At 45.3% G+C, this 26,088-nt stretch overlaps 1 pseudogene; it reads right to left on the bottom strand.

Annotated features, from left to right (window-relative positions):
• Positions 1-3,169: 3,169 nt before the first annotated feature.
• The window catches only part of LOC124035363, a 44,766-nt pseudogene continuing 21,847 nt past the window's right edge, over positions 3,170-26,088 (bottom strand).

Genomic DNA, 26,088 nt, shown 5'->3' on the forward strand with positions numbered 1-26,088 from the left:
GGCGCCCCGTTCCCTAGGGCATAGGGTGTGATTTGAGACACAGACCAATGGCGCCCGTTCCCTAGGGCATAGGGTGTGATTTGAGACACAGACCAATGGCGCCCGTTCCCTAGGGTATAGGGTGTGATTTGAGATGGTGCCCCGTTCCCTAGGGCGTAGGGTGTGATTTGAGATGGCGCCCGTTCCCTAGGGTATAGGGTGTGATTTGAGATGGTGCCCCGTTCCCTAGGGCATAGGGTGTGATTTGAGATGGCGCCCGTTCCCTAGGGCGTAGGGTGTGATTTGAGATGGTGCCCGTTCCCTAGGGTATAGGGTGTGATTTGAGATGGCGCCCGTTCCCTAGGGCATAGGGTGTGATTTGAGATGGTGCCCGTTCCCTAGGGTATAGGGTGTGATTTGAGATGGTGCCCCGTTCCCTAGGGCATAGGGTGTGATTTGAGATGGCGCCCCGTTCCCTAGGCATAGGGTGTGATTTGAGACACAGACCAATGGCGCCCCGTTCCCTAGGGCATAGGGTGTGATTTGAGACACAGACCAATGGCTCCCCGTTCCCTAGGATATAGGGTGTGATTTGAGATGGCGTCCAATGATTCCCTATATCCAGTCAATTAGTTTGGGATTTGAGATGGCGCCCATTATTCCCTAAAGCATAGGGTGTGATTTGAGACAGTGCCCCGTTCCCTAGGATATAGGGTGTGATTTGAGATGGTGCCCGTTCCCTAGGATACAGGGTGTTCATTTCATACAGATACCCGTTCCCTAGGGTATAGGGTGTGATTTGAGATGGCACCCGTTCCCTAGGGCATAGGGTGTGATTTGAATGGCGCCCCTTCCCTAGGGTATATATTATTATGATGTGATTTGAGATGGCGCCCGTTCCTTCATAGGGTGATGATTTGAGATACGTTCATTATCAGCTCCTGCTAGAGCCTCTGTCTCATTATGATACAGATTTCATTATGATACATTACCTTCATTACGATACAGTGTTCATTTGAGACAGTACCTTCATTATGATACAGTACCTTCATTATCAGCTCCTGCTAATCAGAGCCTCTGTCTCATTATGATACAGTACCTTCATTATGATACAGTACCTTCATTATCATACAGTACCTTCATTATCAGCTCCTGCTAAGCAGAGCCTCTGTCTCATTATGATACAGTACCTTCATTATGATACATTACCTTCATTATGATACAGTACCTTCATTATCATACAGTACCTTCATTATGATACAGTACCTTCATTATCAGCTCCTGCTAAGCAAAGCCTCTGTGTCTTCAATATACATTGGCAGTGTCCTAAAAGCAAATATGTCCTCCTAAGCAGAGTTTAAACACAGACGGGCATTATATAGACCATCTCCATTGGAAATAGTCTCAAGGGAGAGAAACTGACAGGATTCCAGCATTATGACACAGTACAGAACCTTCATTATGAGACAGGACAGAACCTTCATTATGAGACAGGACAGAACCTTCATTATGAGACAGGACAGAACCTTCATTATGAGACAGGACAGAACCTTCATTATGAGACAGGACAGAACATTCATTATGACACAGTACAGAACCTTCATTATGACACAGGACAGAACCTTCATTATGACACAGGACAGAACCTTCATTATGAGACAGGACAGAACCTTCATTATGAGACAGGACAGAACCTTCATTATGAGACAGGACAGAACCTTCATTATGACACAGTACAGGAACCTTCATTATGAGACAGTACAGAACCTTCATTATGAGACAGGACAGAACCTTCATTATGAGACAGGACAGAACCTTCATTATGAGACAGGACAGAACCTTCATTATGACACAGTACAGAACCTTCATTATGAGACAGGACAGAACCTTCATTATGAGACAGGACAGAACCTTCATTATGACACAGTACAGAACCTTCATTATGACACAGTACAGAACCTTCATTATGAGACAGGACAGAACCATCATTATGACACAGTACAGAACCTTCATTATGAGACAGGACAGAACCTTCATTATGACACAGTACAGAACCTTCATTATGACACAGTACAGAACCTTCATTATGAGACAGGACAGAACCTTCATTATGACACAGTACAGAACCTTCATTATGACACAGTACAGAACCTTCATTATGACAGAGTACAGAACCTTCATTATGAGACAGGACAGAACCTTCATTATGACACAGTACAGAACCTTCATTATGACACAGTACAGAACCTTCATTATGAGACAGGACAGAACCTTCATTATAATAATAATAATAATAATAATATATGCCATTTAGCAGACGCTTTTATCCAAAGCGACTTACAGTCATGTGTGCATACATTCTACGATAACAACATTAGACCATTAGACCATAACAACATTAGACCATAACAACATTAGACCATTAGACCATAACAGCATTAGACCATTAGATCATAACAACATTAGATCATAACAACATTAGATCATAACAACATTAGACCATTAGACCATAACAACATTAGACCATAACAACATTAGACCATAACAACATTGGACCATAACAACATTAGACCATAACAACATTAGACCATTAGATCATAACAACATTAGACCATTAGACCATAACAACATTAGACAATTAGATCATAACAACATTAGATCGTAACAACATTAGATCATAACAGCATTAGACCATTAGACCATAACAACATTAGACCATAACAACATTAGACCATAACAACATTAGACCATTAGACCATAACAACATTAGACCATAACAACATTAGATCATAACAACATTAGACCATAACAACATTAGACCATAACAACATTAGACCATAACAACATTAGACCATAACAACATTAGACCATTAGACCATAACACCATTAGACCATTAGACCATAACAACATTAGACCATATATAATAGACCATTATGAGACAGGACAGAACCTTCATTATGAGACAGGACAGAACCTTCATTATGAGACAGGACAGAACCTTCATTATGACACAGTACAGAACCTTCATTATGAGACAGGACAGAACCTTCATTATGACACAGTACAGAACCTTCATTATGACACAGTACAGAACCTTCATTATGAGACAGTACAGAACCTTCATTATGACACAGTACAGAACATTCATTATGAGACAGGACAGTACCTTCATTATGACACAGGACAGAACCTTAATTTCTAAGTCTATGTCTCAAAGGGCACCCTATTCCCTAAGTAGTGTACTACTTTTTACTAGGGTCTATGGGGTAGTGCACCACATAGGGAAAAGGGTAACATTTGGGATGCACAAATACATTTGTCCACATCAGTCAGTTTAGGCTGTTTATTATCTTCCTCTATTCGTTTTTCTCAGGAGGAACGACCTCCATCAGCAGCTGGAGGTGCATGGTGATTGGCCCTGCAGGGGAGGTGAGAGGTTAAAGGTCATATTGGACCAATCAGGCTAATTAAAAGGTCAATAATAAATAAATAAACTTTAATGAAGGTGACATCAGCCCAATCACAGCATGATCTATAGGCTCTGTGACCTTCTGAGTTTGGCTCCACAATGACTGGAATTATCTAAAGGGGAAGAACTCCACTACGGCTCACTGAGGAATAAAACATTTTGATACACAAAGACCCAAGTTGCAGAAGATAATAGTGTCTGCTTCCCGAATGGCACCCTATCCCCTATATTATAGTGCACTACCTTTCACCAGGGCCCATAGGGTAGTGCACTACACAGGGAATAAGGGGCCATTTTGGGACACAAGCCAGTGTTGTCTTCTAGTGCACTACAAAGGGAATAGGCGGCCATTTTGGGATAAAGGCTCTCTCTCAACACTCGAGTGTCAGCAACTCTGAGCAGTGGGTAGTTACTCACTCATGACCCTGCGTGTCCAGCTGAACCTGCGGTGAACGAAGGGGAAGTAGAGCAGCAGACCGCTGAGGATGAAGATGGTACAGTACAGATACTCCAGCTCTGGCTTGTCTATGATCGGTGCTAGGACCAGGTAGCAGGACACTATCACCACCAGCACTGCTATGGGAATGGGACACTGTTGGGGGACAACCAGGACATAACCACCTGTCAGTCTCACAGGAGGGATCTGGGACAGTATTGCTCTAAAAACAGGTTTAAGTGAATCTGGGATTCAGGTAAACATCAGAGCGGTTACCACCCCATTTGTTGTGGTAACCAGCTGAGGGATGTGACTGGAGAAATGGAACCACTCTAAAATGTAGAGACAGATCTATGGATGTAAGGACTGACCGTCCACGAGCTCAACATGATAGTTGTAACTATGTTCTTCCAATAGCCAAGAGATGAAGAGGACTTGGATATATGGCAATGTGAATCTAGTCTTACCTTGACGGGCCTCTTGAGTTCCTTCCTGGTGAAGCGCATGACGATGAGAGCGAGAGCTGTGAAGGCAGGGTGTTGATGTCTGCTGGGATAATGAAAGCCCACAGGGAAGTAGTTGATCGAAACTGAAGAATAACCCTACAACCACAACAACAACAGAGTTGATCAGGGTGTTGATGTCTGCTGGGATAATGTAGAATACGGCCAGAATAACCCTACAACCACAACAACAACAGAGTAAACTGAAGTAGTTGATCAGGGTGTTGATGTCTGCAGAATAATGTAGAGTACCCTACAACCACAACAACAACAGAGTAAACTGAAGTAGTTGATCAGGGTGTTGATGTCTGCTGGGATAATGTAGAATACGGCCAGAATAACCCTACAATCACAACAACAACAGAGTAAACTGAAGTAGTTGATCAGGGTGTTGATGTCTGCTGGGATAATGTAGAATACGGCCAGAATAACCCTACAATCACAACAACCACCACAACAGGGTAAAATGAAGCAGCACATTTATTAAGGAACTTGAGAAAAAAAAACTTTATTTCTTGGCATTTCATTACTTTAACAGAACGTTTCCTAAAAGTAGAAAGAGTTACATTTAATTTCAGTAATGTTCTAGGCACGTTCTTCAACTGGTTTGACATTGCGAATGTTCTCAAATAGTTCAGAGAACATTAAGACACATCGTTCTTATATGGGAATTTCAGTATGTTTCAGTGAACGGTGAACAGTTGGGGCCAATTTCATCTTAAAATGTTTCCTGTGAACAAACTTAAGATACATTGATAGTTCGGATTACATGATGTTGCCGCTCCAGTTTCTGTCCCCAGTCCACCTGACTGTGCTGCTGCTCCAGTTTCAACTGTTCTGCCTTATTATTATTGGACCATGCTGGTCATTTATGAACATTTGAACATCTTGGTCATGTTCTGTTATAATCTCTACCCGGCACAGCCAGAAGAGGACTGGCCACCCCACATAGCCCGGTTCCTCTCTAGGTTTCTTCCTAGGTTTTGGCCTTTCTAGGGAGTTTTTCCTAGCCACCGTGTTTTTACACCTGCATTGTTTGCTGTTTGGGGTTTTAGGCTGGGGTTCTGTACAGAACTTTGAGATATCAGCTGATGTACGAAGGGCTTTATAAATACATTTGATTTGATTTGATGATGTCAAAGTCATATTTTTGCATATTCTGTTCCAGGTAAAAGGTTGTTCAGATGAATTTAGATCTGTGAACCATACTTTAATGGCTAGCTCAGAATATGAGCATTCCAAGAGTTGTTTATATTTATAAAGATAGATCAGTCTGTGTCTTTGAGCCTGGTAATATATATGTGTCTTTGAGGCTGTTAATGGGTCTTTCAGAGCTTGGAATGTTCTCAAAGCATTACGGTCCATGAGGCTTGCAAGCTGAAGAACACCATCATGTGGCAGTATCATGTTGTGTTGGTGCTTTGCTGCAGGAGGGACTGGTGCACTTCACAAAATAGATGGCATCATGAGGCAGCATCGTGTTGTGGCGGTGTTTTGCTGCAGGAGGGACTGGTGCACTTCACAAAATAGATAGCATCATGAGGCAGAAAATTACGTGGATATATTGAAGCAACATCTCAAGACATCAAATCAAATGTATTTGTCACATACACATGGTTAGCAGATGTTAATGCGAGTGTTGCTAAATGGTTGTGCTTCTAGTTCCGACAATGCAGTAATAACCAACGAGTAATCTAACCTAACAATTCCACAACTTAACTTAAAGTCCTGATAGTTCTCCTCTTTGCAAGTTTGTTCATTGTTTGTTGTTGTAATTTTTGTCCCCCCAATTTCATGATTTTACGATTTTGTCTCATCGCTGCAACTCCCCAACGGGCGAAGTTCAAGTCATGCATCCTCTGAAACATGACCCGCCAAACTGTGCTTCTTAACACCCGCTGGCATCTGGACCTAAAAAACGGCTTTCCTCAGAACCTCCGTCGATTATATACCTTACAAGCTTCTTCTGAAACTAAAAGCATCTTTTTTTCTAGACGAGACAATCCGGACAACAAAATCGTAATGAAATCGCCTGTAGAACCCGCACCGTGTGAGCGACAAACTGATATGTCTCCAGTATCCTCTGTCTGGCTGCCAGTTGGTAATGTGTGATTCATCACTCTAGAGAACACATTTCCACTGCTCCAGAGTCCAATAGCGGTGAGCTTTACACCACTCCAGCCGACGCTTGGCATTGCGTATGGTGATCTTAGGCTTGTGTGATGCTGCTCGGCCATGGAAAACCATTTCATGAAGCTCCCAACGAACAGTTCCTGTGCTGACGTTGCTTCTAGAGGCAGTTTGGAACTCATTAGTGAGTGTTGCAACCGAGGACAGAGGATTTTACTTATACACACTGAACAGAAATATAAATGCAATATGTAAAGTGTTGGTACACAGCTGATTCAAATAATGAACTAATCATCAAGCTTTGATCATTTGAATCATCCGTGTCACCTGTAATGTATAAAGAGATGGGTCAGGTTATAGGTTAGGCCACTGGGGGGCAGTAATGTATAAAGTGATGGGTCAGGTTATAGGTTAGGCCACTGGGGGGCCCGTAATGTATAAAGTGATGGGTCAGGTTATAGGTTAGGCCACTGGGGGGCAGTAATGTATAAAGTGATGGGTCAGGTTATAGGTTAGGCCACTGGGGGGCAGTAATGTATAAAGTGATGGATCAGGTTATAGGTTAGGCCACTGGGGGGCAGTAATGTATAAAGTGATGGGTCAGGTTATAGGTTAGGTCAGGGGGCAGTAATGTATAAAGTGATGGGTCAGGTTATAGGTTAGGCCACTGGGGGCCAGTAATGTATAAAGAGATGGGTCAGGTTATAGGTTAGACCATTGGGGGCCAGTAATGTATAAAGAGATGGGTCAGGTTATAGGTTAGGCCACTGGGGGCAGTAATGTATAAAGTGATGGGTCAGGTTATAGGTTAGACCACTGGGGGCAGTAATGTATAAAGTGATGGGTCAGGTTATAGATTAGGCCACTGGGGGCAGTAATGTATAAAGTGATGGGTCAGGTTATAGGTTAGGCCACTGGGGGGCAGTAATGTATAAAGTGATGGGTCAGGTTATAGGTTAGGCCACTGGGGGGGGCAGTAATGTATAAAGTGATGGGTCACTGGGGGGGCAGTAATGTATAAAGTGATGGGTCAGGTTATATGTTAGACCACTGGAGGACAGTAATGTATAAAGTGATGGGTCAGGTTATAGGTTAGGCCACTGGGGGCAGTAATGTATAAAGTGATGGGTCAGGTTATAGGTTAGGCCACAGGTTATAGGTTAGACCATTGGGGGCAGTAATGTATAAAGTGATGGGTCAGGTTATATGTTAGACCACTGGAGGGCAGTAATGTATAAAGTGATGGGTCAGGTTATAGGTTAGGCCACTGGGGGCAGTAATGTATAAAGTGATGGGTCAGGTTATAGGTTAGGCCACTGGTTATAGGTTCAGGTTATAGGTTAGGACCACTGGGGGGTCAGGTTAATGTATAAAGTGATGGGTCAGGTTATAGGTTAGGCCACTGGGGGGCAGTAATGTATAAAGTGATGGGTCAGGTTATAGGTTAGGCCACTGGGGGCAGTAATGTATAAAGTGATGGGTCAGGTTATAGGTTAGGCCACTGGGGGGCAGTAATGTATAAAGTGATGGGTCGGGCTATAGGTTAGGCCACTGGGGGGCCAGTAATGTATAAAGTGATGGGTCAGGTTATAGGTTAGACCATTGGGGGGCCAGTAATGTATAAAGTGATGGGTCAGGTTATATGTTAGACCACTGGAGGGCAGTAATGTATAAAGTGATGGGTCAGGTTATAGGTTAGGCCACTGGCGGGCAGTAATGTATAAAGTGATGGGTCAGGTTATAGGTTAGGCCACTGGGGGCAGTAATGTATGAAGAGATGGGTCAGTTTACAGATTAGTCCCCTGGGGGGCAGTAATGTATAAAGTGATGGCTCAGGTTATAGGTTAGGACACAGGGGCAGTAATGTATAAAGTGATGGGTCAGGTTATAGATTAGACACTGGGGGCAGTAATGTATAAAGTGATGGGTCAGGTTATAGGTTAGGCCACTGGGGGGCAGTAATGTATAAAGTGATGGGTCAGGTTATAGGTTAGGCCACTGGGGGCAGTAATGTATAAAGTGATGGGTCAGGTTATAGGTTAGGCCACTGGGGGGCAGTAATGTATAAAGTGATGGGTCGGGCTATAGGTTAGGCCACTGGGGGGCCAGTAATGTATAAAGTGATGGGTCAGGTTATAGGTTAGACCATTGGGGGGCAGTTAATGTATAAAGTGATGGGTCAGGTTATAGTTAGACCACTGGAGGGCAGTAATGTATAAAGTGATGGGTCAGGTTATAGGTTAGGCCACTGGCGGGCAGTAATGTATAAAGTGATGGGTCAGGTTATAGGTTAGGCCACTGGGGGCAGTAATGTAAAAGTGATGGGTCAGGTTATAGGTTAGGTCACTGGGGGCAGTAATGTATAAAGTGATGGGTCAGGTTATAGGTTAGTCCACTGGGGGCAGTAATGTATAAAGTGATGGGTCAGGTTATAGGTTAGGTTGAGTAATGTATAAAGTGATGGGTCACTGGGGGCAGTAATGTATAAAGTGATGGGTCAGGTTATAGGTTAGGCCACTGGGGGCAGTAATGTATAAAGTGATGGGTCAGGTTATAGGTTAGGCCACTGGGGGCAGTAATGTATAAAGTGATGGGTCAGGTTATGGTTAGGTCATGGGGGCAGTAATGTATAAAGTGATGGGTCAGGTTATAGGTTAGGTTATAGGATAGGCCACTGGGGGGCAGTAATGTATAAAGTGATGGGTCAGGTTATAGGTTAGGCACTGGGGGCAGTAATGTATAAAGTGATGGGTCAGGTTATAGGTTAGGCCACTGGGGGGCAGTAATGTTAAAGTGATGGCTCACTGGGGGCAGTAATGTATAAAGTGATGGTCAGGTTATAGGTTAGGCCACTGGGGGCAGTAATGTATAAAGTGATGGGTCAGGTTATAGGTTAGGTCACTGGGGGGCAGTAATGTATAAAGTGATGGGTCAGGTTATAGGGGTCACTGGGGGCAGTAATGTATAAAGTGATGGCTCAGGTTATAGGTTAGGCCACTGGGGGGCAGTAATGTATAAAGTGATGGATCAGGTTATAGGTTAGGCCACTGGGGGCAGTAATGTATAAAGTGATGGGTCAGGTTATAGGTTAGGCCACTGGGGGGCAGTAATGTATAAAGTGATGGATCAGGTTATAGGTTAGGCCACTGGGGGGCAGTAATGTATAAAGTGATGGGTCAGGTTATAGGATAGGCCACTGGGGGGCAGTAATGTATAAAGTGATGGATCAGGTTATAGGTTAGGCCACTGGGGGGCAGTAATGTATAAAGTGATGGATCAGGTTATAGGCACATTATTCTTTTATAATTCTGCAAGCTCTGTCAAGTTGGTTGTTGATCATTGCTATAATATATAATGTCATTTATCAGACACTTTTATCCAAAACGACTTCGTCATTCATGCAGACATTTTATGTATGTTTTCTTCCTGGGAATTAAACCTACTGTCTTTGCACTGCAAGCACCATGCTCTACCAACTGATGTGCAGAGATTCTCAACACGGTTTAAGTCCAAACTGTAACTAGGCCACTCAGGAACATTCAAAGTCTTCTTGTTAACAACATCTTAAGGGTCCGCCCCTTTTTTTCATTTTTTGTCTAAAATCACATACCCAAATATAACTGCCTGTAACTCAGGCCTTGAAGCAAGCATGTGCATATTCTTGGTACCATTTGAAAGGAAACACTTTGAACTTTATGTCAATGTGGAAGGAATGTTGGAGAATATAACACAATAGGTCAGAAAAAAATACCCTTTCTTTTTTTTTGTAACATCATCTTGGAAATGCAAGAGAAAATCCATAATGTATTATTCCAGCCCAGCTGCAATTTAGATTTTGGCCACTAGTTAGCAGCAGTGTGTTTGCAAAGTCAGACTGATCAAATGAACCTTTGCATTTCTGTTCAAAATTTGTCCTGGCAAATGTTCTTGTTACTTACAACCTCATGCTAATCACATTAGCCTACGTTAGCTCACACGTCCCCTGAAAGGGTATACGATCCCGAAGAAGTTATTAAGCATCTCCAGTGTATATTTGGTCTTGTGTTTTTGGTTATTGACCTGCTGAAAGGTGAATTTGTCTCCCAGTGTTTGTTGGAAAGCAGACTGAACCAGGTCACCACCATGCTGGAAAATATGAAGACTGGTGCTCAGTCATGTGACGTGTTCAATTTACCCCAAACATAACGCTTTGTATTCAGGACAAAAAGTTAAGTTCTGAGCCACATTTTTTCAGTTTTACTTTAGTGCCTTATTGCAAACAGGATGCATGTTTAGGAATATTTTTTCTGTACAGACGTCCTTGTTTTCAATGTCATTTAGGTTAGTTTTGTGCAGTAACTGCAATGTTGTTGTTAAACTCTGTAACTGCTTTAACGTTACCATTGGCCTCATTGTGAAATCCCTGAGCGGTTTCCTTCCTCTCTGGCAACTGAGTTAGGAAGGACGCCTGTATCTTTGTAGTGACTGGGTGTATTGATACACCATCCAAAGTTTAATTAAAACCTTTTTGGGATAGGGGGCAGCATTTTCACTTTTAGATGAATAGCGTGCCAAGAGTGAACTGCCTCCTACTCTGTCCCAGATGCTAATATATCAACATTATTAGTAGTATTGCATAGAAAACACTCTTACGTTTCTAAAACGGTTTGAATTATGTCTGTGAGTATAACAGAACTCATATGGCAGGCAAAATCCTGAGAAAGATCCAACCAGGAAGTGGGACATCTGAGGTTTGTAGTTTTTCAAAGCTTGGCCTACCGAATACACATTGAGATATTGGTAAAGTTGCACTTCCTATGGCTTCCACTATATGTCAACAGTCTTTAGAAACTTGAATGAGGATTCTATAAAGGAGGGGCTCATGAGACCTCTTTGAGTCAGTGGTCTGGCACAGTGTCTCAGTCTCATGACGCGCGCTCCCGACAGAGTTATCTCTCGTTCCAGTGCTTTTCTGAAGACATAGGAATTCTCCGGTTGGAACATTATTGATGTTTTATGTTAACACCCTAAAGATTGATTCCATACATCGTTTGACATGTTTCTAAAGGACTGTAACAGAAGTTTTTGAGTTTTTGTCTGGACGAAGTGCCTGCGCCTCATGAAAATGGATTACTGGGCTGAACACGCTAACAACAAGTGGCTATTTGGACATAAATTATGAACTTTATGGAACAAATCAGTCATTTATTGTCAAACTCGGATCGCTGGGAGTGCCTTCTGATGAAGATCATCAAAGGTAAGTGAATATTTATGGTGTTATTTCTAACTTTGTTGACTCTGATTTTGTGTATCACTGTATCTCAGACTTACATTGAAGATGAGGGCAGGGGAAGGAGTGTAACGCTTCAGACTGATATAGGACAAGATCTTTAACATGTGACCCTCTCTTCCTGCCACATAGGTCAACCTGAGGTGGGACAGAGCACAAACATGTTAGTTCAAACATAATATTGGCAATATGTTGAACCTGAATTTGGTTTTCTTTCTTTTCACCATTTTTAACTCTGCTTGTGCTCTGTTCTTTTAGAAAAGCAGATTCAATCTGTTAAACACTTTGTGACAACTGCTGATATAAAAAGGGTTTTATAAAATACATTTGTTTTCATTAAATAAGATTAGCAAAAACAATGTCTTCCTGAAGTTGTCCCTTTACCTGCCGGCTGTGAAGCAGCTCCCATTGGCCGCTCCGAAGGTGGAGAAGACGACAAACACAGGGACTACCCACGACAGGGGGTACAGCACTCTGTCACCAAAAGTCTAAGGGGCAGAAGATGACAAACACAGGGATTACCCACGACAGGGGGTACAGCACTCTGTCACCAAAAGTCTAAGGGGCAGAAGACGACAAACACAGGGACTAACCACGACAGGGGGTACAGCACTCTGTCACCAAAAGTCTAAGGGGCAGAAGACGACAAACACAGGGACTAACCACGACAGGGGGTACAGCACTCTGTCACCAAAAGTCTAAGGGGCAGAAGCACAAACACAGGGACTACCCACCGAGGAGCACTCTGTCACCAAAAGTCTAAGGGGCACAAACGAGTCCCTCCGAGGAGACGGGGGGGGGGGACAATAAATAAAATGTAATTGTTTGTTGTTGAAATAATGCGTCTTGTTCTTGCTAAGGGAGATATGATGAGCCACACCAATGGCTTCCTCTGTCTCCGCCCCTCTCTATCTCCATGACGACCCTCTTACCACAGCAACAGCGGGAGACTGTAGTAGTTCCGTAGCGGTCATGGCGCTGAAGTAGGCAATGTTGACCAGCACATAGCACAAAGTCACCAAGGGAATACCAATGATAATGGCCAGGGGAAGGTTTCTGTTAGAGAGAGATAGAGAGAGAGATATATAGAGAGATTTAGAGAGACAGAGAGTTAGTGTGAGATAGAGAGACTACAACCAACACATGTTACACAGAGACCAGTGTTAGTGGATTATGGAGCACACAGATCGAGAGACAGAGAGTTGGTTAAACTCTTGTTGTCTCCCTAACAGGAAAGGAGGTGGCGTGTGAATGCCAAGGGAACCCAGGCTTCCCCGAAAATCAGACCAATAAAACAAATACAATTATTAAACACTTTATCTTTTGTCTCTGTGTTTTCATAATTTTCCTTCAATTCTTAAGTGGCTGAATCAATTGAAGTGGCTGAATCAATTGAATTACCCATTTTGGACACTCACCTGTTTGGGTTTTTCAGCTCCTCTGTTATAAAGTTCAGCTGATTCCTGAGAGACAACACGTGTTTATAGAACCACGTATAAACAGGTTGGGTTGACATTCAAAACAGAAATCCCCAATGATACCCAACCCCCAGCTTAGTGCAATACTTTGACTGGAGCACTATGGGCCCTGCCAAAGGCCCTGATTAGAGCCAAAGGCCCTGATTAGAGCGCTACGGGCCCCCCTGACTAGATAACTATGGGCCCTGACTAGAGAACTATGGGCCCTGACTAGAGAACTATGGGCCCTGACTAGAGCGCTACGGGCCCCCCTGATTAGAGCCCTATGGGGCCCCCTGACTAGAGAACTCTGGGCCCTGACTAGAGCGCTATGGTCCCCCCTGACTAGAGCGCTATGGGCCCTGACTAGAGAACTATGGGCCCTGACTAGAGAACTATGGGCCCTGACTAGAGCGCTATGGGCCCTGACTAGAGAACTATGGGCCCTGACTAGAGAACTATGGGCCCTGACTAGAGAACTATGGGCCCTGATGAGAGCACTATGGGCCCCCCTGGCTAGAGAACTATGGGCCCTGACTAGAGAACTACGGGCCATGACTAGAGAACTATGGGCCCTGACTAGAGAACTATGGGCCCTGACTAGAGAACTATGGGCCCTGACTAGAGCGCCACGGGCCCCCCTGATTAGAGCGCTACGGGCCCCCCTGACTAGTGCACTATAGGCCCCCCTGACTAGAACGCTACGGGCCCCCCTTGACTAGAGCGCTATGGGCCCCCACTGACAGAGCGCTACGGGCCCCCCTGACTAGAGCACTACAGGCCCCCCCTGACTAGAGCGCTATGGGCCCTGACTAGAGCTCTACGGGCCCCCTGACTAGAGCATTACGGGCCCCCTGAATAGAGCACTACAGGCCCCCCTGACTAGAGCGCTATGGGCCCTGACTAGAGCTCTACGGGCCCCCCTGACTAGAGCATTACGGGCCCCCTGACTAGAGCGCTACGGGCCCCCTTGACTAGAGCGCTACGGGCCCCCCTGACTAGAGCACTACAGGCCCCCCTTGACTAGAGCGCTATGGGCCCCCTTGACTAGAGCGCTATGGGCCCCCTTGACTAGAGCGCTATGGGCCCCCCTGACTAGAGCGCTACGGGCCCCCCTGACTAGAGCACTACAGGCCCCCCTTGACTAGAGCGCTATGGGCCCCCTTGACTAGAGCGCTATGGGCCCCCCTTGACTAGAGCGCTATGGGCCCCCCCTGACTAGAGCTCTACGGGCCCTGACTAGAGCTCTACGGGCCCCCCTGACTAGAGCGCTACGGGCCCCCCTGACTAGAGCACTACGGGCCCTGGTCAAAAGTATTGACATATATAGGAAGTAGGGTGTCATTTGGGATGCAGGTGTAGTCTTACCACCCATTGTAGGCCCAGAGCCCGTTGTAAAACGCCAGTCCAATGGATCCAAAGGAGGTTGAGGCTCCTTCAAATGGGTTGGACAGATTCTCAGTGTTTCCTGGACACAAACAGTATGTACACTACCGTTCAACAGTTTGAGGTCACTTCGAAATGTCCTTGTTTTTTAAAGAAAATCACATTTATTGTCCATTAAAATAACATTAAATTGATCACAAATACAGTAAAGACATTGTTAATGTTGTAAATGATTATTGTAGCTGGAAACGGCTGATTTTTAATGGAATATCTACATAGGTGTACAGAGGCTCATTATCAGCAACCATCACTCCTGTGTTCCAATGACTCGTTGTGTTAGCTAATCCAAGTTTATCGTTTTAAAGACTAATTCATCATTAGAAAACTGTCTCTAACCAGAATAGAAAGAGGAGTGGGAGGCCCCGGTGCACAACTGAGCAAGAGGACAAGTACATTAGAGTGTCTAGTTTGAGAAACAGATGCCTCACAAGTCCTCAACTGGCAGCTTTATTAAATAGTATCCGCAAAACACCAGTCTCAACATAAACAGTGAAGAGGCGACTCCTGGATGCTGGCCTTCTAGGCAGAGTTGCAAAGAAAAAGCCACATCTCAGACTGGTCAATAAAAACAAAGAAGATTAAAATGGACAAAAGAACACAGACACTGAACAGAGGAACTCTGCCTAGAAGGCCAGCATCCCGGAGTCGCCTCTTCACTGTTGACGTTGAGACTGGACAGAGGAACTCTGCCTAGAAGGCCAGCATCCCGGAGTCGCCTCTTCACTGTTGACGTTGAGACTGGACAGAGGAACTCTGCCTTGAAGGCAGGCATCCCAGAGTCTCCTCTTCACTGTTGACGTTGAGACTGGACAGAGGAACTCTGCCTAGAAGGCCAGCATCCTGGAGTCACCTCTTCACTGTTGACGTTGAGACTGGACAGAGGAACTCTGGCTAGAAGGCCATCATCCCAGAGTCTCCTCTTCACTGTTGACGTTGAGACTGGACAGAGGAACTCTGGCTAGAAGGCCATCATCCCAGAGTCTCCTCTTCACTGTTGACGTTGAGACTGGACAGAGGAACTCTGGCTAGAAGGCCATCATCCCAGAGTCTCCTCTTCACTGTTGATGTTGAGACTGGACAGAGGAACTCTGGCTAGAAGGCCATCATCCCAGAGTCTCCTCTTCACTGTTGACGTTGAGGTGTTTTGAGGCCCCTCCCTTCCGAACACAGTTTTTGGTTTGAATATTGGCTTCAGGAAGTATTCACGCCCCTTGATTTTGTTTCAATATTTTGTTGTGTTACGGCCCGAATTTTATTAAATTTAGGTTTTGTCTTACTGACCTACAAACAATACTCCATTATTGTCAAAGTGGTATTACGTTTTTAGAAATGTTTACAAATTAATTAGAAATTAAAAACTAAAATGTCTTGAATCAATAAGTATTCAACCGCTTTGTTATGCCACACCTAAATAAGGGAATATGGCTCTGGTCTAAAGTAGTGCACTATGTAGGGAATAGGGTGCCATAGGGCTCTGGTCTAAAGTAGTGCACTATGTAGGGAATAGGGCGCCATAGGGATCTGGTCTAAAGTAGTGCACTATGTAGGGAATATGGCTCCCTAGGGATCTGGTCTAAAGTAGTGGAATATATATAGGGAATAGGATGCCATAGGGCTCTGGTCTAATGTAGTGCACTATAAAGGGAATAGGGCTCTGGTCTAATGTAGTGCACTATATAGGGAATAGGGTGCCATAGGGCTCTGGTCTAATGTAGTGCACTATAAAGGGAATAGGGCTCTGGTCTAATGTAGTGCACTATATAAGGAATAGGGCTCTGGTCTAAAGTAGTGCACTATATAGGGAATAGGGAGCCATAGGGCTCTGGTCTAAAGTAGTGCACTATATAGGGAATAGGGTGCCATAAGGGTAGCAGACAGAATGTGTAAAGTACCAACCTTGTGCCAAGAGGACGATGCCCGCCACTATGATGACCAGGATGATGAGAAGCTTGGCTGCAGTGAAGAAGTTCTGGACATAGTTGGCTAGCTTCACACTGAGACAGTTCACCGACACGATCAGAACTGGAGGGGAGGAAGAGGAAGAGGAATATTTTATTAATCCATATGAGACAGAAGTTGGTTTTTCTGTTGTAGTCAACCACTCCCACGGACGACGGACGGACGGACGGACGGACGGACGGACGGACGGACGGACGGACGGACGGACGGACGGACGGAGGCGGACGGACGGACGGACGGACGGACGGACGGACGGACAGACAGACAGACAGACACGTGTATGAGGCTGGAACTGTGGGCATCTACTAGTGTCATGCTACTGTAGTGCCCAGGGAGCAGTTAGGGGTTAAGAGCCTCAGGATCAGTTCAGGGGTTAGGAGCCTGGGATCAGTTCAGGGGTTAAGAGCCTGGGGATCAGTTCAGGGGTTAAGAGTCTGGGATCAGTTTAGGGGTTAAGAGCCTGGGATCAGTTCAGGGGTTAAGAGCCTGGGATCAGTTCAGGGGTTAAGAGCCTGGGGATCAGTTCAGGGTTAAGAGCCTGGGGATCAGTTCAGGGGTTAAGAGCCTGAGGATCAGTTCAGGGGTTAAGAGCCTGGGTATCAGTTCAGGGGTTAAGAGCCTGGGGATCAGTTCAGGGGTTAAGAGCCTGGGGATCAGTTCAGGGGTTAAGAGCCTGGGGATCAGTTCAGGGGTTAAGAGCCTTGCTCAAGTGAACAACACCATTTGATGGTTTTTAAGATACTAGAGGAGCAGGAGGCGGGAGCAGGAGGCGGAGGAAGCGGGAGGAAGAGATGGAGGAGGAGGAGACAAGAAAGAGGAGGAGAAAAGGGGAAGAGGAGGAGGAGAAGAACACAAGGCAGGAAGAGCATGTTGGGGTCAGGTCATGGCTATTTTTTAATTCATCTTTACTCGATCCCAGGCATCCTCTCTTCTCAAAAGGCATTGGAGAAGGTCAGAGGGGAGGGACCTTGGATCTTCTCCTCCAATACGATGCAAGGAACACAAATTTAGATAGAGCCATGGTTTTAATTCAGTCCATTCAGGAAGTGCATGCCGATTGTTTTCTATTAAGATTTTTCATAATTCAAGAAATATTCACACTCACAGATGCACACTACAGCCAGGCACTTGGTGACCACAATGGGAGGAGTGCATCCTGGGTAGAACGGTGTGGAGGTGTATTCTGCGAAGCTCAGGGCGATGATGGCGGAGGCGGAGGGCTGTACGACCATGATTGTGCTCCATGAGTAGAGGTAGGCCATCACTGACCCATAGGCCTCCATCAAGTACACATATTCCCCTCCAGACTTAGTGATCATGGTGCCCAGCTCCGCGTAGCACAGTGCCCCTGCAGACAGACAGGCAGGCTCAGAGACAGACAGCTAGTTGACACTAATCAATTAAGACCTAGACAACCAGGTGAGTTCCTAACTAAGTCAATTAAGACCTAGAGAACCAGGTGAGTTCCTAACGAATCAATTAAAACCAAATCAAATCAAATCAAATCAAATTTTATTTGTCACATACACATGGTTAGCAGATGTTAATGCGAGTGTAGCGAAATGCTTGTGCTTCTAGTTCCGACAATGCAGTGATAACCAACAAGTAATCTAACTAACAATTCCAAAACTACTGTCTTATACACAGTGTAAGGGGATAAGGAACATGTACATAAGGATATATGAATGAGTGATGGTACAGAGCAGCATACAGTAGATGGTATCGAGTACAGTATATACATATGAGATGAGTGTGTAGACAAAGTAAACAAAGTGGCATAGTTAAAGTGGCTAGTGATACATGTGTTACATAAGGATGCAGTCGATGTTGTAGAGTACAGTATATACATATGCATATGAGATGAATAATGTAGGGTAAGTAACATTATATAAGGTAGCATTGTTTAAAGTGGCTAGTGATATATATATATATATATATATATTTACATCATTTCCATCAATTCCCATTATTAAAATGGCTGGAGTTGGGTCAGTGTCAATGACAGTGTGTTGGCAGCAGCCACTCAATGTTAGTGGTGGCTATTTAACAGTCTGATGGCCTTGAGATAGAAGCTGTTTTTCAGTCTCTCGGTCCCAGCTTTGATGCACCTGTACTGACCTCGCCTTCTGGATGATAGCGGGGTGAACAGGCAGTGGTTCGGGTGGTTGATGTCCTTGATGATCTTTATGGCCTTCCTGTAACAACGGGTGGTGTAGGTGTCCTGGAGGGCAGGTAGTTTGCCCCCGGTGATGCGTTGTGCAGTCCTCACTACCCTCTGGAGAGCCTTACGGTTGAGGGCGGAGCAGTTGCCGTACCAGGCGGTGATACAGCCCGCCAGGATGCTCTCGATTGTGCATCTGTAGAAGTTTGTGAGTGCTTTTGGTGACAAGCCAAATTTTTCAGCCTCCTAAGGTTGAATAGGCGCTGCTGCGCCTTCTTCACGACGCTGTCAGTGTGAGTGGACCAATTCAGTTTGTCTGTGATGTGTATGCCGAGGAACTTAAAACTAGCTACCCTCTCCACTACTGTTCCATCGATGTGGATAGGGGGTGTTCCCTCTGCTGTTTCCTGAAGTCCACAATCATCTCCTTAGTTTTGTTGACGTTGAGTGTGAGGTTATTTTCCTGACACCACACTCCAAGGGCCCTCACCTCCTCCCTGTAGGCCGTCTCGTCGTTGTTGGTAATCAAGCCTACCACTGTTGTGTCGTCCGCAAACTTGATGATTGAGTTGGAGCGTGCGTGGCCACGCAGTCGTGGGTGAACAGGGAGTACAGGAGAGGGCTCAGAACGCACCCTTGTGGGGCCCCGTGTTGAGGATCAGCGGGGAGGAGATGTTGTTGCCTACCCTCACCACCTGGGGCGGCCCGTCAGGAAGTCCAGTACCCAGTTGCACAGGGCGGGGTCGAGACCCAGGGTCTCGAGCTTGATGACGAGCTTGGAGGGTACTATGGTGTTGAATGCCGAGCTGTAGTCGATGAACAGCATTCTCACATAGGTATTCCTCTTGTCCAGGTGGGTTAGGGCAGTGTGCAGTGTGGTTGAGATTGCATCGTCTGTGGACCTATTTGGGCGGTAAGTAAATTGGAGTGGGTCTAGGGTGTCAGGTAGGGTGGAGGTGATATGGTCCTTGACTAGTCTCTCAAAGCACTTCATGATGACGGAAGTGAGTGCTACGGGGCGGTAGTCGTTTAGCTCAGTTACCTTACCTTAACCAAGGCAACCAGATAAGTTCTTAACTAATCAATTAAGACCTAGGCAACCAGATGAGTTCTTAACGAATCAATTAAGACCTAACCAACCAGGTGAGTTCTTCACTAATCAATTAAGTACTACAAAAACTGGTGAGTTCCTAACTAATCAATTAAGACCTAGACAACCAGGTGAGTTCTTCACGAATCAATTAAGACCTAACCAACCAGGTGAGTTCTTCACTAATCAATTAAGTACTACAAAAACTGGTGAGTTCCTAACTAATCAATTAAGACCTAGACAACCAGGTGAGTTCTTCACGAATCAATTAAGACCTAGAAAACCAGGTGAATTTGTAACTTATCAATTAAGACCTAGACAACCAGGTGAGTTCCTAACTAATCAATTAAGACCTAGACAACCAGGTAAGTTCCTAACTAATCAATTAAGACCTAACCAACCAGGTGAGTTCTTCAATAATCAATTAAGACATAGACAACAAGGTGAGTTCTTCACTAATCAATTAAGACCTAGACAACCAGGTGAGTGCTTCACTAATCAATTAAGACCTAGACAACCAGGTGAGTTCTTCAATAATCAATTAAGACCTAGACAACCAGGTGAGTGCTTCACTAATCAATTAAGACCTAGACAACCAGGTGAGTGCTTCACTAATCAATTAAGACCTAGACAACCAGGTGAGTGCTTCACTAATCAATTAAGTACTACAAAAACTGGTGAGTTCCTAACTAATCAATTAAGACCTAGACAACCAGGTGAGTTCTTCACGAATCAATTAAGTACTACAAAAACTGGTGAGTTCCTAACTAATCAATTAAGACCTAGACAACCAGGTGAGTTCTTCACTAATCAATTAAGACCTAGACAACCAGGTGAGTGTTTCACTAATCAATTAAGACCTAGACAACCAGGTGAGTGCTTCACTAATCAATTAAGACCTAGACAACCAGGTGAGTGCTTCACTAATCAATTAAGACCTAGACAACCAGGTGAGTGCTTCACTAATCAATTAAGACCTAGACAACCAGGTGAGTGCTTCACTAATCAATTAAGACCTAGACAACCAGGTGAGTTCTTCACTAATCAATTAAGACCTAGACAACCAGGTGAGTGCTTCACTAATCAATTAAGACCTAGACAACCAGGTGAGTGCTTCACTAATCAATTAAGACCTAGACAACCAGGTGAGTGCTTCACTAATCAATTAAGTACTACAAAAACTGGTGAGTTCCTAACTAATCAATTAAGACCTAGACAACCAGGTGAGTTCTTCACGAATCAATTAAGTACTACAAAAACTGGTGAGTTCCTAACTAATCAATTAAGACCTAGACAACCAGGTGAGTTCTTCACGAATCAATTAAGACCTAACCAACCAGGTGAGTTCTTCACTAATCAATTAAGTACTACAAAAACTGGTGAGTTCCTAACTAATCAATTAAGACCTAGACAACCAGGTGAGTTCTTCACGAATCAATTAAGACCTAGAAAACCAGGTGAATTTGTAACTTATCAATTAAGACCTAGACAACCAGATGAGTTCCTAACTTATCAATTAAGACCTAGACAACCAGGTGAGTTCTTCACGAATCAATTAAGACCTAACCAACCAGGTGAGTTCTTCACTAATCAATTAAGTACTACAAAAACTGGTGAGTTCCTAACTAATCAATTAAGACCTAGACAACCAGGTGAGTTCTTCACGAATCAATTAAGACCTAGAAAACCAGGTGAATTTGTAACTTATCAATTAAGACCTAGACAACCAGGTGAGTTCCTAACTAATCAATTAAGACCTAGACAACCAGGTAAGTTCCTAACTAATCAATTAAGACCTAACCAGCCAGGTGAGTTCTTCAATAATCAATTAAGACATAGACAACAAGGTGAGTTCTTCACTAATCAATTAAGACCTAGACAACCAGGTGAGTGCTTCACTAATCAATTAAGACCTAGACAACCAGGTGAGTACTTCACTAATCAATTAAGACCTAGACAACCAGGTGAGTGCTTCACTAATCAATTAAGACCTAGACAACCAGGTGAGTGCTTCACTAATCAATTAAGACCTAGACAACCAGGTGAGTGCTTCACTAATCAATTAAGACCTAACCAACCAGGTGAGTTCTTCAATAATCAATTAAGACATAGACAACAAGGTGAGTTCCTAACTAATCAATTAAGACCTAGACAACCAGGTAAGTTCCTAACTAATCAATTAAGACCTAGACAACCAGGTGAGTGCTTCAATAATCAATTAAGACATAGACAACAAGGTGAGTTCTTCACTAATCAATTAAGACATAGACAACCAGGTGAGTGCTTCACTAATCAATTAAGACCTAGAAAACCAGGTGAGTTTGTAACTAATCAATTAAGACCTAGACAACCAGGTGAGTCTTCACTAATCAATTAAGACCTAGACAACCAGGGGAGTTTGTAACTAATCAATTAGACCTAGGCAACCAGGGGAGTTTGTAAATAATCAATTAAGACCTAGACAACCAGGTGAGGGGAGTTCCTAACTAATCAATGAAGAACTAGACGACCAGGTGAGGGGAGTTCCTAACTAATCAATTAAGACCTAGACAACAAAGGCAGTTAGTAACTAGTTCTTAACTAGTCAATTAATAGTTACTAACTAATCAATCAGGAGATGAAATCTATCCTAGTCTCATCATAAGTCAGCAGGGTTCATGTTGGGAGAGGAATTCCCTCCTAGCCTCTTAATAACTCAGCAGGGTTCATGTTGGGAGAGGAATTCCCTCCTAGCCTCTTAATAACTCAGCAGGGTTCATGTTGGGAGAGGAATTCCCTCCTAGCCTCTTAATAACTCAGCAGGGTTCATGTTGGGAGAGGAATTCATCCTAGCCTTTAATAACTCAGCAGGGTTCATGTTGGGAGAGGAATTCCCTCCTAGCCTCTTAATAACTCAGCAGGGTTCATGTTGGGAGAGGAAATAACTCAGCAGGGTTCATGTTGGGAGAGGAATTCCTCTAGCCTCTTAATAACTCAGCAGGGTTCATGTTGGGAGAGGAATTCCCTCCTAGCCTCTTAATAACCAGCAGGGTTCATGTTGGGAGGAATTCCCTCCTAGTGGGTTCAGGGGAGAGGAATTCCCTCCTAGCCATCTGGGATGCAGCTCCAGCCTCTTAATAACTCAGCACATGGGGTCCCTTCCTCTTAATAACTCACGGAGCCCTTCTCAATGAGCCCTCCTCCTAGCCTCTTCTCACAGGAGCCCTTCTCACAACTGAGCCCTTCATGTTGAGCCCTCCTAGCCTCTTACACTTCATGAGCCCTTCTCTGGGATGCACTCCAGTCCTTCTCACACGGGGCCCTTCTCACACGGAGCCCTTCTCACATGAGCCCTCCTCACACGGAGCCCTTCTCACACTGAGCCCTTCTCACATTGAGCCCTTCTCACACTGAGCCCTTCTCACACTGAGCCTTTCTCTTCTCTCACATTGAGCCCTTCTCACACGGGGCCCTTCTCACACGGAGCCCTCCTCACACGGAGCCCTTCTCACACTGAGCCCTTCTCACATTCTCATTCTTCACATTGTCTGTCTGTCTGTCTGTCTGTCTGTCTGTCTGTCTGTCTGTCTGTCTGTCTGTCTGTCTGTCTGTCTGTCTGTCTGTCTGTCTGTCTGTCTGTCTGTCTGTCTGTCTGTCTGTCTGTCTGTCTGTCTCCGTCCGTCAGTCCGTCCATCTGTCTGTCTCCTCACCCAGTGTAGCCTGTGTGTGTGTGTGTGTCTCCTCACTCAGTGTAGCCTGTGTGTGTGTCTCCTCACCCAGTGTAGCCTGTGTGTGTGTCTGTCTCCTCACCCAGTGTAGCCTGTGTGTGTGTGTGTCTCTCCTCACCCAGTGTAGCCTGTGTGTGTGTGTGTCTCCTCACCCAGTGTAGCCTGTGTGTGTGTGTGTCCCCTCACCTAGTGTAGCCTGTGTGTCTGTCTCCTCACCCAGTGTAGCCTGTGTGTGTGTGTCTCCTCACCCAGTGTAGCCTGTGTGTGTCTGTCTCCTCACCCAGTGTAGCCTGTGTGTGTGTGTCTCCTCACCCAGTGTAGCCTGTGTGTGTGTCTCCTCACCCAGTGTAGCCTGTGTGTGTGTCTCCTCACCCAGTGTAGCTAGCACCCCACAGGCGGCCCAGACACACAGACAAGGTCCTACGGCTCCCGTTTCCAGCAGCACTGCCTTAGGGGAGATGAAGATGCCGGAGCCGATCATGGTTCCTACGATCAGACAGATCCCACTCAAAAGGCCCACCTGCAGAGAGAGACAGGAAGTGGTTATGAAAACTTCCTGTGACGGTGACACAGGCTGTAGAACCAGCGATTAAACCCCCGTCTCCTGTTGGGAGGCTTTGTGTATGTGAATGTTTTACCACTCAACCACGTGTCTTAATGTGTACATTGTTTTACATGTAAGGAAGGGGGAAGTTGGGGGAAGGGGGGTACCTACTCAGTTGGGGGAAGGGGGTACCTACTCAGTTGGGGGAAGGGGGGATACCTAGTCAGTTGGGGAAAGGGGGATACCTACTCAGTTGGGGGAAGGGGGATACTCAGTTGGGGAAAGGGGGATACCTAGTCAGTTGGGGAAAGGGGGATACCTACTCAGTTGGGGGAAGGGGGGGATACCTAGTCAGTTGGGGAAAGGGGGATACCTACTCAGTTGGGGGAAGGGGGGATACCTAGTCAGTTGGGAAAGGGGGATACCTAGTCAGTTGGGGAAAGGGGGTTACCTAGTCAGTTGGGGAAAGGGGGATACCTACTCAGTTGGGGATAAGGGGATACCTAGCCAGTTGGGGAACCTAGGGGGATACCTAGTCAGTTGGGGAAAGGGGGATACCTACTCAGTTGGGGAAAGGGGGATACCTAGTCAGTTGGGGAAAGGGGGATACCTACTTAGTTGGGGAAAGGGGGTACCTACTCAGTTGGGGAAAGGGGATACCTAGTTGGGGGAAAGGGGATACCCACTCAGTTGGGGAAAGGGGGATACCTAGTCAGTTGGGGAAAGGGGGATACCTACTCAGTTGGGGAAAGGGGGGATACCTACTCAGTTGTACAACTGAATGCCTTCAACTGAAATGTGTCTTCCACATTCAACCCAACCCCTCTGAATCAGAGAGGTGCGGGGGGCTGATTAATCGACATCCACGTCAAAGGTACCCAGGGAACAGTGGGTTAACTGCCTTGTTCAGGGGCACAGTGGGTTAACTGCCTTGTTCGGGGTAACAGTGGGTTAACTGCCTTGTTCAGGGGCACAGTGGGTTAACTGCCTTGTTCAGGGGAACAGTGGGTTAACTGCCTTGTTCAGGGGAACAGTGGGTTAACTGCCTTGTTCGGGGTAACAGTGGGTTAACTGCCTTGTTCAGGGGCACAGTGGGTTAACTGCCTTGTTCAGGGGAACAGTGGGTTAACTGCCTTGTTCAGGGGAACAGTGGGTTAACTGCCTTGTTCGGGGTAACAGTGGGTTAACTGCCTTGTTCAGGGGCACAGTGGGTTAACTGCCTTGTTCAGGGGCACAGTGGGTTAACTGCAATCTGTGTTCCTTTGATTTTCCCATTAACAGGGATTAGAATGGGCAGACACCTAAAAAAAAAAACTCCAGATTGCTTCTGGATTCTCGGTTTTCACCTGCCATATCAGTTCTGTCATACTCACAGACATTACTTTAACAGTTTTAGAAACTTCAGAGTGTTTTCTATCCAAATACTACCAATTATATGCATATCCTAGCTCCTGGGGATACCTAGTCAGTTGGGGAAAGGGGGATACCTAGTCAGTTGGGGAAAGGGGATACCTACTCAGTTGGGTAAAGGGGGGATACCTAGTCAGTTGGGGAAAGGGGGATACCTAGTCAGTTGGGGAAAGGGGGATACCTACTCAGTTGGGTAAAGGGGGTACCTAGTCAGTTGGGGAAAGGGGGATACCTAGTCAGTTGGGGAAAGGGGGATACCTAGTCAGTTGGGGAAAGGGGGGGATACCTAGTCAGTTGGGGAAAGGGGGATACCTACTCAGTTGGGGAAAGGGGGTACCTAGTCAGTTGGGGAAAGGGGGTCATACCTAGTCAGTTGGGGAAAGGGGGATACCTAGTCAGTTACCTAGGGGGGAAAGGGGGATACCTAGTCAGTTGGGGAAAGGGGGATACCTAGTCAGTTGGGGAAAGGGAAAGGATACCTAGTCAGTTGGGGAAAGGGGGGGGATACCTAGTCAGTTGGGGAAAGG

Source organism: Oncorhynchus gorbuscha, linkage group LG05 (genome assembly GCF_021184085.1).
Source record: "Oncorhynchus gorbuscha isolate QuinsamMale2020 ecotype Even-year linkage group LG05, OgorEven_v1.0, whole genome shotgun sequence".
NCBI lineage: Eukaryota > Metazoa > Chordata > Actinopteri > Salmoniformes > Salmonidae > Oncorhynchus > Oncorhynchus gorbuscha.